This window comes from Pan paniscus, chromosome X (assembly GCF_029289425.2).
Source record: "Pan paniscus chromosome X, NHGRI_mPanPan1-v2.0_pri, whole genome shotgun sequence".
In the NCBI taxonomy this organism is placed as follows: Eukaryota; Metazoa; Chordata; class Mammalia; order Primates; family Hominidae; genus Pan; species Pan paniscus.
This window is the reverse complement of record NC_073272.2, coordinates 124,859,696-124,879,069: the sequence shown is the minus strand read 5'-3', so window position 1 is coordinate 124,879,069 and position 19,374 is coordinate 124,859,696. Positions and strand designations below refer to the sequence as shown.

The 19,374-nt window shown below is 40.6% G+C and overlaps 1 long non-coding RNA gene across 1 annotated transcript; it reads left to right on the top strand.

Annotated features, from left to right (window-relative positions):
- Window positions 1-9,965: 9,965 nt before the first annotated feature.
- LOC103786862 (uncharacterized) lies at window positions 9,966-18,409 on the top strand. Its single transcript, XR_008622801.1, has 3 exons — window positions 9,966-10,751; window positions 15,986-16,082; window positions 16,489-18,409. It is a non-coding gene; the product is annotated as an uncharacterized LOC103786862 (long non-coding RNA).
- Window positions 18,410-19,374: the final 965 nt, after the last annotated feature.

Here is a 19,374-nt window from a genome sequence, read left to right as displayed (position 1 = left end):
CATCATAGCACCCATTGGCCTCATTTTGGGACAAATTCATAGTGGGCACAGACATTCTGACACAATGAGAAATAAACTAAAACTAAATTAAGTCTTTGGCACAAATTGGCTTAAAAAAATGGGACTCCATGGACCATATCCTCAATTACAATAGTTAATATGGCCCAATATAAATTAAAACAGGGCCTTCAAGGATCAAAATCTACTATACAAGACCTATTGTATTTAGTGAAGGAATGATTATCCCAACTATTTCTCTTCTTAACTTCCCAACTGCCTATTCTTAAACTTAAAATGAGTGGTTCTTTACAGTGGATTACCAAAACCTTCAAGCTGTGGTCACATCCACTAATGCCTCCATATGTGATACTTAATATTACCAAAATTGCTAAATCCGTCCAGTCATCAACTGGTATACATTTTGTGATTATATTTGGCCAATATGTTCTGATTAGTACCTCTTTCAACAGTCTTTTGCTCATAATTTGCCTTCATATCCAAAGGGAAACGATACTTAAATGTCCATGGGATACTTCAGTAGCTTTACCATCACCTACTGCCTTTACAGGCAATATCTTAACTACATCCACCTTCCTCCAATGACACAGGTATAACATTACATACATAACATCCTCTGAAGAAAAAATGTATTTGATACACTTATTCAGGGCTTACAAATAAGTCCACAAAAAAGAGATGGGCCATTGTCCTCTACATAGTGCAAGGGCCACACTGCCTTGGTTAAATAAACATTATTTGGTAAACCAAGGGCTGCTCCATCCCTGACACTGTCAGGAAACAACTATTGACCCTTTCAATATCCTCAATGTTAAAACAAGACCAACATTTTTTAGGCCTTTGAGGTTCTACAGGCAACGTATTCCTCATTTTAAAATCGCATTTAATCTCACTTATGCTGTTACTTGCATATCAGCCCAATATGAATGACACCCTCTCCAATAAAGGCTCTAGAATCTGTCCAAATTCCCATACAACAGACATTTCTATTAATGGCCCTGTGATTCTCTCATTTTAGAGGCTTTAACAGCCTCCTCTCATGTCTTCTAAAGTCTCTGGACCAACCATGATAACCACAAGTTGCCCATAGACTTCTGATGCAAGAAATTGCCCTCCATGACCACGCACTACACTAGAACAGTATGATAATTAGCTTTTTGTTTTGTTTTTGTTTTTGTTTTGAGACGGAGTTTCAGTCTTGTTGCCCAGGCTGGAGTACAATGGCATGATCTCGGCTCACTGCAACCTCCGCCTCCCAGGTTCAAGCAACTCTCCTGCCTCAGCCTCCCAAGTAGCTGGGATTACAGGCATTCACCACCACACCCGGCTAATTTTTTATTTTTAATAGAGACAGGGTTTCTCCATGTTGGTCAAGCTGGTCTTGAACTCCCGATCTCAGGTGATCCGCCCCCCTCAGCCTCGCAAAGTGCTGGGCCTATAGGCGTGATCCACGGTGCCTGGCCCGTTATTTCTAGGTGTAAGGACATTTCTGGAAGAGACTAATATTAGAATTAGTGGACTGAGTAAAGCAGATGGCTCTCTCCAATATGGGTGGAAATCATCCAAACTGTCAAGGACCTGAAGAGAAAAAAAAAAAACTTCACCACCTCTCTGATTGCATGAGTTGAACATTGATTTTCTCCTGCCCTTGGCACTCCTGGCTCTCTGGTTTGCAGATCTTAACTGGAATCTACACCATTGTCCCTCTGGCTCTCAGGCCTTCAAACTATATCACTGGCTTTCCTGGGCCTTCAATTTGAAGACAGCAAATTGTGGGACTTTTCAGAGCCTATAATTTCATGAGGCAACGTCTTATAATAAATCTATTTCTTGATACATAATAGGAGATTATATATATTGGTTTTATTTCTCTGAAAAACCATTACTAATAAAAACAATTGCTGGCCACCTGCTGATCTCTTTTAAAAACAGAGACTTTCACAGACCCTGAACTTATGACCCTTCATGCTAAGCTATCAATTATACCTTGGGCTATAAAAGCAATATCATGAAAGCTTGACTTGGTTACCAAGGCCTTCTTGCTACAGAATGGAGCAAAACCTGGGCCCTATGGTATGTCCCACTTGCAGGAGAAGGTGGCCTCACCCGCAGGGGGACTGATAAGTCCTTTGCCAAATGTCATGGTGCTAAAAGAGGTCATTTCTCTCCCAAGCCCCTTTACTGCTTGGAGACTCCCTTGGGATCAACTGAGTGAACAACAATGGAAGTTCATACACTTTATGGACAATATTGCCACCATATAGATGACAGATCTTCATAGAGAGTTTCTGCCTTTTCATCTCTTAACCAGGCCATTTCTGATGGAGGACCAAACCCAATGATCAGCACAATTGGCCACACTTCAGTCACCTTAGCACTGGATGCTCTGTTCAGCAAATGGGCCCACCTGTAATTTTTTTTATAAACTCTTGGGCCATTGCCTAAGAGTTTTCCCCTTTGGAATAAAGAAGCTCTTGCCTCACAGATGCCCAAAATATAAGTCAAGGTAATTGATATCTCTACATATACTAAGGCCACAACGCAAGGCCTTACCAGAAAATTCTGTATATACATCAGAGCTACGGACATTTTTTTTTTTTTTTTTTTTTTTTTTTTTTTTTGAGACGGAGTCTTGCTCTGTCACCCCCAGGCTAGAGTGCAGTGGCGCGATCTCAGCTCACTGCAAGCTCCGCCTCCCGGGTTCATGCCATTCTGCCTCAGCCTCCTGAGTAGCTGGGACTACGGGTGCCCGCCACCACTCCCGGCTAAATTTTTTGTGTTTTTACTAGAGACGGGGTTTCACCGTGTTAGCCAGGATGGTCTCGATCTCCTGACTTCATGATCCACCCGTCTCGGCCTCCCAAAGTGCTGGGATTACAGGCGTGAGCCACCGCGCCCGGCCCAGGCATTATTAATAGTTACCAAGGCACTCATTTTACTTCTTATAACACACATGCTGGGATCTAGAAAAACACATTCAATGGAACATCTACCTTCCCTATAGGCCCCAGGAAACTGGCTTAACTGAAGAATAATCAGCTTCTCAAACAACACTTATTTAAGTTACAAAGTGGCAAATGTATCCACGTCTGGGTGTCACTATTGCCACAGGCATTGATTAGCCTAAATACATGGGAACATGCACTCCCTACACCAATGCCACAGTTTCCTCAATTGCCTTTATTGTCTACTAAAGAATACACGAATAAGGTTCAAGGTTTTTACTACCTCTTCTACCTCTTTGTCAAGGGCCTACTTTACTTCCTCAGAAGGTATTTGTCCTACTCCCTAGGGGTCCCAGTCATTACTAAGGTTTAAATTGATGTCAAGGCATTGAGGGGTCAATTGTGGTATAAGGCCTAAAATTATGGTTCAATATTATGTGCTGCCTTGACATCTAGCAAAACTGGGAGGGCCTCATATGCTTAACCACATGTTCCTCTTCTCACTCTGTTTTCTCAGATAAGGTCCTTTAGTCAAGCAACCCCTTCTCCCTTATCAAGGAGACTAGGCACTGTTCCTCTGATCCCTGAGTAGTGTGTTTCGGTTCTCTGTCAGCCTGCAGTTTTTCAAATAAGCCAAGAACATCATCCTGTGGGAGGATCCTCCCTCTTAATACTGCAAAACCTGATTTCCACAACCCATGGTTGTTCACTCTATTCTTGAGCACAACCCCTGTGTGACCCTGTGGTGTGCAGTGTCCTCCTTCCCTGGGCTGTGAGTATATGTGACTAATGATTGCTGTCAATCTCATTTTTTCAGTGTTGGGTGCAGTGTATTTGTGCATACTCATAAACTTAGGACAAAAATCCCTCCCTCATCAACCTGATAAATCGATAATTAAATACAGCTTTTCATTAGGTAGCCAATAAGCGCTGATGAATGCCAACCAGCTGTCCCTTCGGGAAAGCCTGGTTGGAAGAAGTACAAGCTACATCAGAGTAAATATGGATTATGGGGTGAAATGATGGTCAAATGAGTCAAATTCGAAGGCTACATTATCTTCTTCTTCGAAGACTAAAGTTGTGAGTTGTGAGAATTAATGGTAGTAAAGTAAAAAGAGAGCAAGAAAGGGGAGTTTAAATACCACTTCCCAAAATGTTCTTAAGGAGCCTGGGAGACAGGAGGTGAATGACTTGAAAGAGCATGATAGCAGGTGGATAATGTACAAACACAGATTTAAATAGAAATCAGCGTTTTATTTAGACATACGAAAATGTGCATTGTAAGAATGAGATCAAGTGAGAAAAAACCTGTTATAGATGGCAGGAACCATCTCTTTGTCTTTTTAGTATACATTCTCACAGACCCCAATGAGCAATGGGTCCATGCAATGAATACAAAAACTCAATAATAGGTGTTAGAAATACTCATCCAATCTATTAATCCCTAACTCAATTTATAAATTCAGGATTGTTTTGTTATTTTTCTCTACCACTATATTGTAATTGATGCATTTTACCTTGCAATAATTAACCGCTTTGAATAAGAAAAACTCTTCACTTAACATTTTAATTAAAAAAAATATATTCTTACAGATGATGTATTGGAAAACTTGGATTTCATTAGGCCTTTTTAAAATTAGTCTCTTGGCTGGGCTTCCCCTTTCAGTTTGAAACCTACCAACCAAAAGTACAAACAAAATTAAATTTTGGAAAATGTGATCAGTCCCTGTAGCTATTTCCAGGAAGTTTCAGGAAGCATTAGCTAGAACTGCAATGGTAACAGCACACTTCTAAAGCAGGTGAATATCTCCAGCTCTGGAAATCAAAGTCTTCATTCCCTTTATGAAACCGACGTTGAAAAAAAAAAAAAAAAACTTAACAAACAAATATGAGAATTACTGTGGCTCTTCCCCTGGAAGCATTTGTGATTTAACGACGTCCATTTCTTAGGAACGTGTCTCTCTCTCTCTCTCTCTCTCTCTCTCTCTCTCTCTCTCTATATATATATATATATATATATATATATATATATATATCAGCTAGGGGATATGGTGATTACAAGGAAACGCCCTCCTGACCTTCTGCCCCTGAGTAAGATTTTCCCTGGTTGGCCAAATCTACAAATCTAGGATAGATACACTTTGCATTTTACTTTACCCTAGGACAGGTGCAGTCTGGCATTTAAAAAAAAAAAAAAAGTAAATGTATGAAGGGCACCATTATCACTTTTTGTAAAATGAGTAATGTTACTTAAATTGATTTAGGGATTTAGAGTTAGGAAGTCAATAAATGAAGAACATTATCTTTGTTTTATTTTCTTCTCATGTAGCATTTAGAAGAGTTCTAAGCATATAGTAAATGCATAACAATTAACACATTTCTAATGGTTACTTTGTCTTCTAAATGTGCAAATAGACGACTGAACAAACTGCTCCTTATTCATAGAGTTTTTGTTTCATATTTGTTGTTCAGTGAGATCCATATCTAATCAGAAAGACAAACCTAATGATGCTGGAAAATAGATCACTTGATAATTTAGCCTGAATTTTTTCCTTAATAATATTAATAATATCTATTTACTTGCCTTTTTTTGTAGGTTAGAAAAAGGGCAGTTCTGCTTGCTGGTACAGGGAGAAACTCCTAGACATTTGGTTACAAACCTGTAAATGGTAGATTTCTAGGAACTGAGAAGTTATTATAAGTCATCTATGAAGCCAGGGGCAAATTCTAATCTTTTGCTCTACAAATAGAATAGAATCAAATAGAATGAAATAGAATTTAAAAATAAGGGTCTTTATAAGAAAAGTTGAGACACTTTGGTCTAGATAAACTCAGGTTCTTTTCTAATCCTATAGCTCCTCTGACAATGAAATATAAAACAATTACATGTTTTCAAAACTCCTAAAAGTAAGTTCTAAATCCAAAGCTCTGACATCTTATTTCCTCATCCATGCTCTTGCTTTATGAGTTCCCTCCCTTATATTGCAATATCCCATGTAGTTTAATAACAAAATTCTCTAAATGCTAACAATTTATTTGATCTGTCATTTTTTAAAAAATTAACATATTAAAAAAAAACAAGACACAACATTTCATATGGAGTTCAATGTCAATTCTGTAAAAGAATAAGAACATAGGAAAATAAAGTGAGATTATGGCATATTTGTAGTTTTTTCTTTATAGATTTTTATGTTTCCAAAATTTCTAAAACAAGAACAATTTTTATAATAAACAAATGCCTTGTGAGTCATTTTAGGTAAAGAGAATCAAATAGGGAATAATGTGTTATTAGAATTTCAATGGGTTTTGAATTCCTACTTTTTTTTTTTTTAACTGGTCCACACCAAGTATCTAAAATCACATTTAAGTTTTCCTCCTGGGATTAATTTATATATTATTCAAGTTAAGACTACTGAAAAGCTAACGTAACCAGAATGTTTCAAGTAATTGCACATTTATATCTATTATGTTCTGCTTGCATGAGAAAGAGCGTGAAAGGTTAAGTGAAGGCTTTACTGATGAGGACTAAACTCTGATATTCTTATCTTGTCCAAATTCCTATCTAAGGAGTCTGGGGAGTCATGCCCTACAAATCATAAATTCTCATCAGATGGGTTTTATTTAACCCTATATATCATGACTTACTTTCCAACCTGACTCTGGCATAACATTAGGAGACAAGGAAGAAAATCAAAATATTTTACCCCAAAACATGTTTGTTTGCTATATCTTGAAATGGCCCTGCAAAGCTGTCCTTTGTGAAGGAAAATTTGCATCTGTAAAGAATCTCTATTAACATAGCTACACTTTTTTCTTCTAGACCCTCCCAATCCCAAAGAGATTAAAAGTCTAGCACCTTTTAAAGAACTAAATAGAAAACATTTGTCATCTATTATCTCTAAGGGTAGCCACTATAAGACTTAAAAAGAACCTTGGTCTCCACAATCTTTCCTCTTAACCTGAACATTTCCTTTCTATGATCCCAGGTCTGCAGATAAACTCAACCAATTGTGAACCAGAGAAAGTTTAAATTTACCTGTAGCCTAGTAAATAGCTCCCCCACTCCCCCGCCCCACCAACACACACCAACTCCTGCTTCGAATTGTCCCACGTTTCTGGACCAAACTAATGTATTTCTTAAATATATTTGATTGATGTCTCATGCCTCCCTAAAATGTATAAAACCAAGCTGCACCCTGACCACCTTGGGCACATGTTCTCAGGACCATCTGAGGGCTGTGTCACAGGCCATGGTCACTCATATTTGGCTCAGAATAAATTTCTTCAAATATTTTACATAGTTTGACTCCTTTTGTTGACAATGAGGACTTATTAAAACTTTTGACAGATCAATCAACGCCCCCAAAAATCCCAAAACAGGATCAGTATCCACTCTACCTGCATCATCTCTAGTATTATCATGACTCACTCTAATGCACTTAAATATCCAAGATCAAAAAGTACCTACTGAGTCAGCAGGTTTTCATGTTACAGGTATGTAACTATAGAGCAGACCAGTGACATTCTTGACAATCTCCAAATTCAAAACAACAAAAAGACATATGAAGAGCAAGGTGCAAATTGAAAATAACATCTCACTGTAATATCTGTGTGTAGGTATAACTAGGCTCACTCACTAAGTTACTTACTCCCTCATGCATACAATGAAGGACAAATATAATTCAAATTTATACCTAACAAAACTACAAAATATTCCTGTTGTGGACCTACAAAGTAATTGGCAATGGCTGGACAATACACAAGACAGATTTTTATTCTTATATAATTGGTAAGGTGTTGTTGGGGCTCAGAAATCAATACCCCAAAATATGGCACTTTGTACATGCTGAATTGAAAAAGAATCCTCAAGGTCTTTCTGATCGCCCCTGATCCCCCAACCCCATGCCTCTCTCCCTTAGACTAGAATGAAGTTGTTATCTGAAGTTCCTTTATTTGACTAAAGGCTGGACCTACTAAGGTGAACAATTGTCTTTTCTTTCCTTCCCTGTTATCTCATTATCAGTGCAGAAAAAAAAAGACCAAGAATGTAACCACACCTGAAAATATCCCTTCACAAGATAATGTCTGTCTCAGAATAATTTAAATTCCAAAAAGAACTACTTACAGGTTAAACTATGTCAGGCCTCTGAGCCCAAGCCAAGCCATCGCATCCCCTGTGACTTGCACATATACGCCCAGATGGCCTGAAGTAACTGAAGAATCACAAAAGTGAATATGCCTTGCCCCACCTTAACTGATGACATTCCACCACAAAAGAAGTGTAAATGGCCGGTCTTTGCCTTAAGTGATAACATTACCTTGTGAAAGTCCTTTTCCTGGCTCATCCTGGCTCAAAAAGCACCCCCCACTGAGCACCTTGAGACCCCCACTCCTGCCCGCCAGAGAACAACCCCCCTTTGACTGTAATTTTCCTTTACCTACCCAAATCCTATAAAACGGCCCCACCCCTATCTTCCTTCACTGACTCTCTTTTTGGACTCAGCCCGCCTGCACCCAGGTGAAATAAACAGCCATGTTGCTCACACAAAGCCTGTTTGGTGGTCTCTTCACACGGACGCGCATGAAATTTGGTACCGTGACTCGGATCGGGGGACCTCCCTTGGGAGATCAATCACCTGTACTCCTGTTCTTTGCTCCGTGAGAAAGATCCACCTATGACCTCAGGTCCTCAGACCGACCAGCCCAAGGAACATCTCACCAATTTTAAATCAGGTAAGCGGCCTCTTCTTACTGTCTTCTCCAACCTCTCTGTCCCTCAACCACTTTCTCCTTTCCACTCTTCAATCTCTCCCTTCTCTTAATTTCAATTCCTTTCATTTTCTGGGAGAGACAAAGGAGACACGTTTTATCCGTGGACCCAAAACTCCGGTGCCGGTCACGGACTGGGAAGGCAGTCTTCCCTTGGTGTTTAATCATTGCAGGGACGCCTCTCTGATTATACACCCACGTTTCAAGGGTGTCAGACCACACAGGGACGCCTGCCTTGGTCCTTCACCCTTAGTGGCAAGTCCCGCTTTTCTGGGGAAGGGGCAAGTACCTCAACCCCTTCTCTCCTTGTCTCTACCCCTTCTCTGCTTTTCTGGGAGAGGGGCAAGTACCCCTCAACCCCTTCTCCTTCACCCTTAGTGGCAAGTCCTGCTTTTCTGGGAGAGGGGCAAGTACCCCTCAACCCCTTCTCCTTCATCCTTAGCAGCAAGTCCCGCTTTTCTAGGGGGCAAGAACCCCCAATCCCTTATTTCTGCACCCCAACCTCTTATCTCTGTGCCCCAATCCATTATTTCCGTGCCCCAACCTCTTATCTCTGTGCCCCAATCCCTTATTTCTGCACCCCAACCTCTTATCTCTGCACCCCAATCCCTTATTTCCACACCCCAACCTCTTATCTCTGCACCCCAACCCCTTTTCCCACTTTTCTGGAAGGTAAGAACCCCCTGAACCCCTTCCCTCCATTTCTCTACTCTCTCTTTTCTCTAGGCTTGCTTCCTTCACTATGGGCAACCTTCCACCCTCCATTCCTCCTTCTACTCCCTTGGCCTGTGTTCTCAAAAACTTAAAACCTCTTCAACTCACACCTGACCTAAAACCTAAATGCCTTATTTTCTTCTGCAATGCTGCTTGAACCCAATACAAACTTGACAGTAGTTCCAAATAGCCAGAAAATGGCACTTTGAATTTTTCCATCCTGCAAAATCTAAATAATTCTTGTCATAAAATAGGTAAACAGTCTGAGGTGCCTGACGTCCAGGCATTCTTTTACACATCAGTCCCTTCCTAGTCTCTGTGCCCAGTGCAACTCGTCCCAAATCTTCCTTCTTTCCCTCCTGCCTGTCCCCTCAGTACCAACCCCAAGCATTGCTGAATCTTTCTAATCTTCCTTTTCTACAGACCCATCTGACCTCTCCCTTCCTCCCCAGGCTGCTCTTCGCCAGGCCGAGCTAAGTCCCAATTCTTCCTCAGCCTCTGCTCCTCCACCCTATAATCTTTTCATCACCTCCCCTCCTCACACCTGGTCCGGCTTACAGTTTCATTCCATGACTAGCCCTCCCCCACCTGCCCAGCAATTTACTCTTAAAAAGGTGGCTGGAGCCAAAGGCATAGTCAAGGTTAATGCTCCTTTTTCTTTATCCCAAATCAGAAGCGTTTAGGCTCTTTTTCATCAAATATAAAAATCCAGCCCAGTTCACGGCTCGTTTGGCAGCAACCCTGAGACCCTAAAAGGTCAAAAGGCCGTCTTATTCTCAATATACATTTTATTACCCAATCTGCTCCCGACATTAAATGAAACTCCAAAAATTGGAATCTGGCCCTCAAACCCCACAACAGGACTTAATTAACCTCACCTTCAAGGTGTACAATAACAGAAAAAAGTTGCAATTCCTTGCCTCCACTGTGAGACAAACCCCAGCCACATCTCGAGCACACAAGAACTTCCAAACGCCTGAACCGCAGCAGCCAGGCATTCCTCCAGAACCTCCTCCCCCAGGAGCTTGCTACACGTGCCAGAAATCTGGCCACTGGGCCAAGGAATGCCCGCAGCCCGGGATTCCTCCTAAGCCGCGTCCCATCTGTGTGGGACCCCACTGAAAATCAGACTGTTCAACTCACCTGGCAGCCACTCCCAGAACCCCTGGAACTCTGGCCCAAGGCTCTCTGACTCCTTCCCAGATCTTCTCGGCTTAGCGGCTGAAGACTGACACTGCCCGATCGCCTCGGAAACCCCCTAGACCATCACGGACGCCGAGCTTCAGGTAACTCTCACAGTGGAAGGTAAGCCCGTCCCCTTCTTAATCAATATGGAGGCTACCCACTCCACATTACCTTCTTTTCAAGGGCCTGTTTCCCTTGCCTCCATAACTGTTGTGGGTATTGACGGCCAGGCTTCTAAACCTCTTAAAACTCCCCAACTCTGGTGCCAACTTAGACAATACTCTTTTAAGCACTCCTTTTTAATTATCCCCACCTGCCCAGTTCCCTTATTAGGCTGAGACACTTTAACTAAATTATCTGCTTCCCTGACTATTCCTGGACTACAGCTATATCTCATTGCCGCCCTTCTCCCCAACCCAAAGCCTCCTTTGCGTCCTCCTCTTGTATCCCCCGACCTTAACCCACAAGTATAAGATACCTCTACTCCCTCCTTGGCGACCGATCATGCACCCTTTACCGTCTCATTAAAACCTAATCACCCTTACCCCACTCAAAGCCAATATCCCATCCCGCAGCACGCTTTAAAAAGATTAAAGCTTGTTATCACTCACCTGCTACAGCATGGCCTTTTAAAGCCTATAAACTCTCCATACAATTCCCCCATTTTACCTGTCCTAAAACCAGACAAGCCTTACAAGTTAGTTCAGGATCTCCATCTTATCAACCAAATTGTTTTGCCTATCCACCCTGTGGTGCCCAACCCGTACACTCTTTTGTCCTCAATACCTTCCTCCACAACTCACTATTCCATGCTTGATCTTAAAGATGCTTTTTTCACTATTCCCCTGCACCCCTCATCCCAGCCTCTCTTCTTTCACTTAGACTGACCCTGACACCCATTAGGCTCAGCAAATTACCTAGGCTGTACTGCCGCAAGGCTTCACAGACAGCCCCCATTACTTCAGTCAAGCCCAAATTTCATCCTCATCTGTTACCTATCTCGGCATAATTCTCATAAAAACATACGTGCTTTCCCTGCTGATCGTGTCCGATTAATCTCCCAAACCTCAATCCCTTGCAAAACAACAACTCCTTTCCTTCCTAGGCATAGTGTGGTCAGAATTCTTACACAAGAGCCAGGACCACACCCTGTAGCCTTTCTGTGTAAAGAACTTGACCTTACTGTTTTAGCCTAGCCCTCATGTCTGCGTGCAGCAGCTGCTGCTGCTTTAATACTTTTAGAGGCCCTCAAAATCACAGACTATGCTCAACTCACTCTCTACACTTCTCATAACTTCCAAAATCTATTTTCTTCCTCATACCTGATGCATATACTTTCTGCTCCCTGGCTCCTTCAGCTGTACTCACTCTTTAAGTCCCACAATTACCATTGTTCCTGGCCTGGACTTCAGTCTGGCCTCACACATTATTCCTGATACCACACCTGACCCCCATGACTGTATCTTTCTGATCCACCTGATATTCACCCCATTTCCCCATATTTCCTTCTTTCCTGTTCCTCACCCTGATCATGCTTGATTTATTGATGGCGGTTCCACCAGGCCTAATCGCCACACACCAGCAAAGGCAGGCTATGCTATAGTACAAGCCACTAGCCCGCCTCTTAGAACCTCTCATTTCCTTTCCATCGTGGAAGTCTATCCTCAAGGAAATAACTTCTCAGTGTTCCATCTGCTATTCTACTACTCCTCAGGGATTGTTCAGGCCCCCTCCGTTCCCTACACATCAAGCTCCAGGATTTGCCCCACCCAGGACTGGCAAATTAGCTTTACTCAACATGCCCGAGTCAGGAAACTAAAATACCTCTTAGTCTAAATAGACACTTTCACTGAATAAGTAAAGGCCTTTCCTACAGGGTCTGAGAAGGCCACCGCAGTCATTTCTTCCATTCTGTCAGACATAATTCCTCAGTTTAGCCTTCCCACCTCAATACAGTCTGATAACAGATGAGCCTTTATTAGTCAAATCAGCCAAGCAGTTTTTCAGGCTCTTAGTATTCAGTGAAACCTTTATATCCCTTACGGTCCTCCGTCTTCAAGAAAAGTAGAATAGACTAAAGGTCTTTTAAAAACACACCTCACCAAGCTCAGCCACCAAAAAGGACTGGACAATACTTTTACCACTTTCCCTTCTCAGAATTCAGGCCTGTCCTCGGAATGCTACAGGGTACAGCCCATTTAAGCTCCTGTATAGACGCTCATTGCGACCCCCCACTCCTGCCCGCCAGAGAACAACCCTCCTTTGACTGTAATTTTCCTTTACCTACCCAAATCCTATAAAACGGCCCCACCCCTATCTCCGTTCGCTGACTCTCTTTCCGGACTCAGCCCGCCTGCACCCAGGTGAAATAAACAGCCATGTTGCTCACACAAAGCCTGTTTGGTGGTCTCTTCACATGGACACGCATGAAACTCTGTTCCTCAATTCATTCATTGTCCCTAGTAATCATTTATTGCCCCCCACCAACAGAATTTTTCTCCCATTCCCATAACCTGCTTTGCCAGAATCCAAGCCCCCATTCTTTCAGTAACCTCAAGATGGTATATAAATTTCTGCACCCCATTGGGAGTGGATCTTCATTTTGAAGGCTCCCATGTACATGTTAAATACATTTGTATGTCTTTTCTCCTACTAATCTGCCTCTTGTCAGTTATTTTCAGAGAACTTTCAGAGGGTAAAGAAGTTTTCCCTTGGCCCCAACATTGTTCAGTTACTGAATACTGATTAACCATTCATTATAATTTTTTTAAAAAGACCTTTGTGAAAGAATAGAAATATCCTAAATACTCAGTTTGTTTATTGTGTTGCCAGTGGAGGGTCTTGACTACGAGTTGTCCAGGTCCCTCGCATTTTAAACAAATAATTGAACAAAACGCACTAAGTAGCAGAGGCATGAAATGTGGGGATGAAGCAGCGAAAGCAGGAATTTATGAAAGCGAGAAAGCACTCTGCAGGGTGGCAGTGGGCCCGAGCAAGTGGCTGAAGAGCCCAGTTACAAACTTTTCCAGGCTTTAAGTACCCCCTTTGAGGTTCTTATTGGCTACCCCTTATCTGGATGAAGGATTTGGTCTGTGGCTAAAGGCTGAGGTGAATTGGTGCCCTATGCAGATAAAGGGATAGTCTCTGGTTGGCCTGCGGCCAGTCTAAGGCACTCTCTTTTCCCATCTGAGATGTGGTGGAAGGGGAAGGATTTTAGGGAGAGTAGCCTTTGATCCTTTGTTACTAGGCATGGGGAAATTGGGTTTTTCTATTTTGGTTTAGCTTTAAGAAGTTTGTGTTAATTGGCCTTAGATTGCCTGCCCCCAGACCCAGGTGTTTTCCTTTTGATCCAGCTTTGGGAAGTCAGTGCAAATTGGCCTTAGATTTCCTGCCCCCAGACCTTGGTGTTATTTCTTTTAGGAAGTTAGCACGAATTGGCCTTAAGTTCCCTGTCTCCAGACGCTATTCTCCTGCCTCAATTGTACACGTTGAGATAGACTTCTGATATTTTTGTGGCCTATTTCTCACTGGAGCACACACTTTTAACTTGGTTGCTGTAAATCAAAACTAAAATTCTAAGCCCCTCAACCATCTGAATTGACCTCTCCTCTTGGCCAAGGGAATTCCAAAGTTAACCTGAAAAACTAGATCAGGCCATGATGGGAAGCTGGGGTTGGATATGCCACATTATTCCCTCCTCCCTTTTGGAATTCAGGCACAGCTGACCAGCGTTAACATTAAAACAGATCTTAAGACTGACAAAGCAGACTCTTTCTAGCAATGAGACACCAAATTCCAGCCTGACTCTAGTATAGCATCACATGAAAGGTACGAGACCCTGAAATAAGTCAAAGTATTTTACCCCAAATATGTTTCTTTGTCATATCTTGAAATAGTCCTGCAAAGCCATCTCTTGAGGGGAAAATATACATTCTGAAGAGAATCATCTGTCTTTTCCAGGACTTTTTCCTTGTCCAGGAGAGAATCAACTCTGATAAGAAACATTTACAATCTATTTTCTCTGATACTTGCTACCTGGAGGCTTCCCCTACGTAACAGGAACCTTGGTCTCCACAACCCATTATCTCAACCCAGACATCCCCTTCTATTGATTCTGGGTTTTTAGACAATAACTTACCTCTTTCAACCAATTGCCAATCAGAAAATCTTTGAATCTACTCATGACCTGGAAGTCCCCCATTGCTCTGAGTTGTCCCACCTTTCTGTACTGAACTGTTGCAGGAAAAGGGTCCTGATACAGATTTCAAGAGATAGCTCTTGGATCTTGCACAAGAAAGAATCTGGGGCAAGTCCACAGAGTAAAGTGAAAGCGAGTTTATTAAGAAAGTAAAGGAATGGAAGAACAGCTACTCCACAGACAGAGCAGGGCATTCTCAAAAGCAAGAGGAGGAACACGCTCACCTTAGGTACAATGCTTGTTTATTTATAAGAAAACAAAGCAAAAAATCATGGGAGAGATGTGCTCTACTACAGGCGCTGTGACAAAGGATTGTTAATCTTTGTGTAACTACTGTCTTCTGCATGAATACATTTTATTATCATTAAAGTGAAACTTATTCTTAAAGTAAGGATGCTTTTGTTCTTAAGATATCGGGACATCAGGACATTTCCTTTGTCTGTTATTTCCTGGGTCTGTTAAGTTTGGGGTCTATTTTATAAACATTATTAACTTGTTTCCTTAACTATAATATCCTGTGACTAAGAATGCCTAACCTGCTGGGAATGTGGCCCAGTAGGTCTCAACCTCATTTTACCCAGCCTCTATTCAAGATGGAGTCGCTCTGATTGAAATGCCTCTGATAGAACCAATGTACATCTTACATATATTGATTGATGTATTATGTCTCCCTAAAATGTATAAAACCAAACTGTAGCCCGACCACCTTGGGCACAGCTTCTCAGGCTCTCCTGAGGGCTGTGTCATGGGCCATTGGTCACTCATATTTGGCTCAGAATAAATCTCTTCAAATATTGTGCAGAATTTGACTCTTTTTGTCAACAGTGCACATAATTTAACTGCCCTGAGTTTTTGCATTTGGATATTGTATCTATATTTTTCCCAAATTTAAACGATTTACTTGTTCGTTGGTGAAACTGAACTGTTATCTTAGCAAACAACACTTGGAAAAACCTTTCGTCAAAATGCCCTGCATTTTTCTGTGTAGGAATCCTGTAGGAAGTACACTGTGAAAACTAACAAAATATATTAAGTGACTATGTTGAAAGATTATATACCTAGTAGAGAGATCAGGAAATATGACATGAAAATATTTTGTTTTTTTAGCTATGTGTAAAACTGTAAGTTAACAAGATAAGATTAATTTTAATTTCAGCCTTCTTTAGTGGAGTTAAGGCATTCCACATGTTCCATCATAGCTGATCCAGATACAGAAACTACAAAGAAATACAGTGCATATGAAGCAACCCAAGGTCAGGTAATATTTCCAAGTAACAATTTCCTGGACTGTATTTCAACTCCCATCTTTTTCTTGCCCTTGTTTTAAGAGCCAAGGATTTGAGACAGAACACTGAAGATTGATTCACAAAGGCAGCACAAATAATTTGTTTAAAATTGTGAGATATGTAATTTATGTGAACCTGATATTTTAATAAAAATATGAAAAATATAAAATACAGTATCTATAATATTAGTATTTATAAAATAATAATAATATTTGTATAATGATAATAATTGTCCTTTGCCTGCATACTTGGGGCATTTAACAAATGAAATAAAATAATTGATTTTAAAAAGCTTTATATGTTATAAATTGCCACAGAAATGTTATCATTATTTACAGTAGTAGTAAATATTCCATTCTCTTCATTTTTTTAGAGGACTTAGGAGAAGAGAGGCAAGCTTGTGAATAACCAGGACTTTACCATGAAGAGAGCAACTCACTGTATTAAGCAAAATTTATTGAACCTACCGTTAAAAGAAAAACCTTAGACAAATTAAATTTAGCAGAGTTTAATTGAGCAAAGAATGATTCGTGAATTGGGAAGCCTCTGAACCAAAATAGGTTCAGAGAGGATCCAGCCTGCCTTATGGTGGAAGAAGATTTGTGGACAGAAAAAGGAAAGTGAAGTACAGAAATGGAAGTGAGGTATAGAAACAGCCAGATTGGCTACAGCTTGCTGTCGGTCTTATTTGAACATGGTTTGAACAGTTGGCTGTCCTCTATTGGCTAAAACTCAGGGACTGGCACAAGAGTAGGTTACAGTCTGTTTACACATCAAGTTAGGTTATAGTTCACTGTGTATGGAGAAACCTTTAAAATATGTAAAGAGGTGGCTTTTGGCTAAACTTAATTAAACACTACTATGTGAAAGATTGTGTAATACTGAATTCTATTATATTCTTTAAAACCTTTCTTCTGCCTTTTTTTTTTTTCTGAGACGGAGTCTTGCTCTGTCACCCAGGCTGGAGTGTAGTGGCACGATCTTGGCTCACTGCAACCTTTGCCTCCCAGATTCAAGCAATTCTCCTCCCCCAGCCTCCCGAGTAGCTAGGTTTACAGGAGCCCACCACTGTGCCCAGCTAATTTTTGTATTTTTAGTAGAGACAGGGTTTCACCACGTTGGCCAGGCTGGTCTCGAACTCCTGACCTCGTGACCCTCCCACCTCGGGCTCCCAAAGTGCTGGGATTACAGGTATGAGAAACTGTGCCCAGCCTCTTCTGCCTTTTTTTATTGTAGGAAAATGTATGTAAATTTACATAAAATTTACGAAAACTTACATCAAAAATTTACATAACTTAAACTCACCATTTTAACCATTTTAAAGTATAAAATTCAGTGACATTTAGTACATTTACAGTGTTGTGTAATCATCACCCCTATCTAGATTCAAAATATTTCCATCGCCCTCTAAAACAACTCCCAAGATACTATTTGCTCCACTATTCAGAAAATATCATGCAAAGGAAATCAAACAAAATGCAGCCTTTTTTGTCTAGCTTTTTTCACTTAGCATGTTTTTAAAGTTCATCCACATTTCAGCATGTGTGTTTTTTTTTTTTTAGACAGAGTTTCACTCTTGTTGCCCAGGCTGGAGTGCAGTGGTGCAATCTCGGCTCACTGCAACCTCCATCTCCCAGGGTCAAACGATTCTCCTACCTCAGCCTCCCAAGTAGCTGAGATTACAGGCATTTGCCTCCATGCCCAGCTAATTTTGTATTTTTAGTAGAGGTGGGAGTTCACCATGTTGGTCAGGCTGGTCTTGAACTCCTAACCTCAGGTGATCCACCTACCTCAGCCTCCCAAAGTGCTGGGATTACAGGCGTGAGCCACTGTGCCCGGCCCACTTCATTTCTTTTTAAGACCAAATGATATTTTATTAAATAGATAAACCTTATTTTTGTCTATCCATTTATAAGTTAATGGACATTCACTTTTTGACTATTGTGAATACTGCTCTTATAAATACCTTTGTACAAGGTTTTGGATTTTTTTCATTTTTCTTTCTTTTTTTTCCTTTGTGTTTACCCTGTCAGAACTAAGCAGAGGGAAGCAGAAAAAGCATAGGCCAGGACAAGTTGTACAAGTTTTCGTATGAACAAAAAGACAGAGATAGCAAGTATTCGCAAGGATTTGAAGAAAAGCAAACCCTTATAAACTCTTGGTGGAAATATAAACTGATATAGCCATTATTAAAAAATAGTATAGAGGTTCCTCATAAAACTAAAAATAGGACTACCATATGATTCAGCAATTCCACCACTGGGTATATATCTAAAGGACATGAAATCTGTATATCTGTGCTCTTATATTCATTGTAGCATTCTTCACAATAAATAAGATCCAAACTAAGTGTCGATCAATAGATGAAAATATGATATGTGTGTGTACATGTAGTAATATGTATGTATGTATGCATAATATATATATAATATGTATAAATGTGATAAATACATAGATATACAGAATGAAATAATATTCAGCCATAAAATAGAAGGAAATCTTTCCATTAGTGACAATGTGGGGATGAACCTGGAGGACATTATACTAAGTGAAATAAGCCAGACACAGACAAATACTGCGTGATCTCACTTATATATGAGGTCTTTTTCTTAACTCAGTAGTTACTTGGTTGCTGTAAACCTTTGTTTATTTTTAAGAGTTCCAAAAAGGTTGATTTTCACAGTTCTTGCTCAATTTTTTCTGAGTTTCATTGAGGATATGAGCCCTTGGAGCTCTCTCCTCCACCATTTGAACTCTCTGATCTTTTTGTGCAAGTAGCCGATGGTTCACAAGATATGATCTGGAGGGAGAGCACAAGGAATGTTCAGAGATTATATGACTTACTTTTGCTTATACAACATTTTAGCACTTACGGAGCATTTTCATGTGGTGAATACATAAAGAAGTTTGCCACATGTGACCGTCATTATAGTTCATATTTTTGAAGGTAAAGTCATCTTTTTTGACATTAATAATGAATGCTTAAGAGGAAAGTGTGAGTTTACTAGAGAATCTATACATAGAAAAAGATCAAAAGTCTAGTTAGATTTGCATGAGAATCTAGAGGTATAAAAAGTATTGTTTTCGATTGAGGGTCTCTGGAACCAGGTGCTAAGATTTGGAAGGGAGGAAAAGGATGGAGAATTCACAAAGGATGAAGTCTAACTGTGGTGCAGACCCCATAAACTTTTAATCATTTCCACCAGGAGTTATGTAGCTTATGTTTGTCCCAGCGTGGACCAGAATGATTGGAACTTTA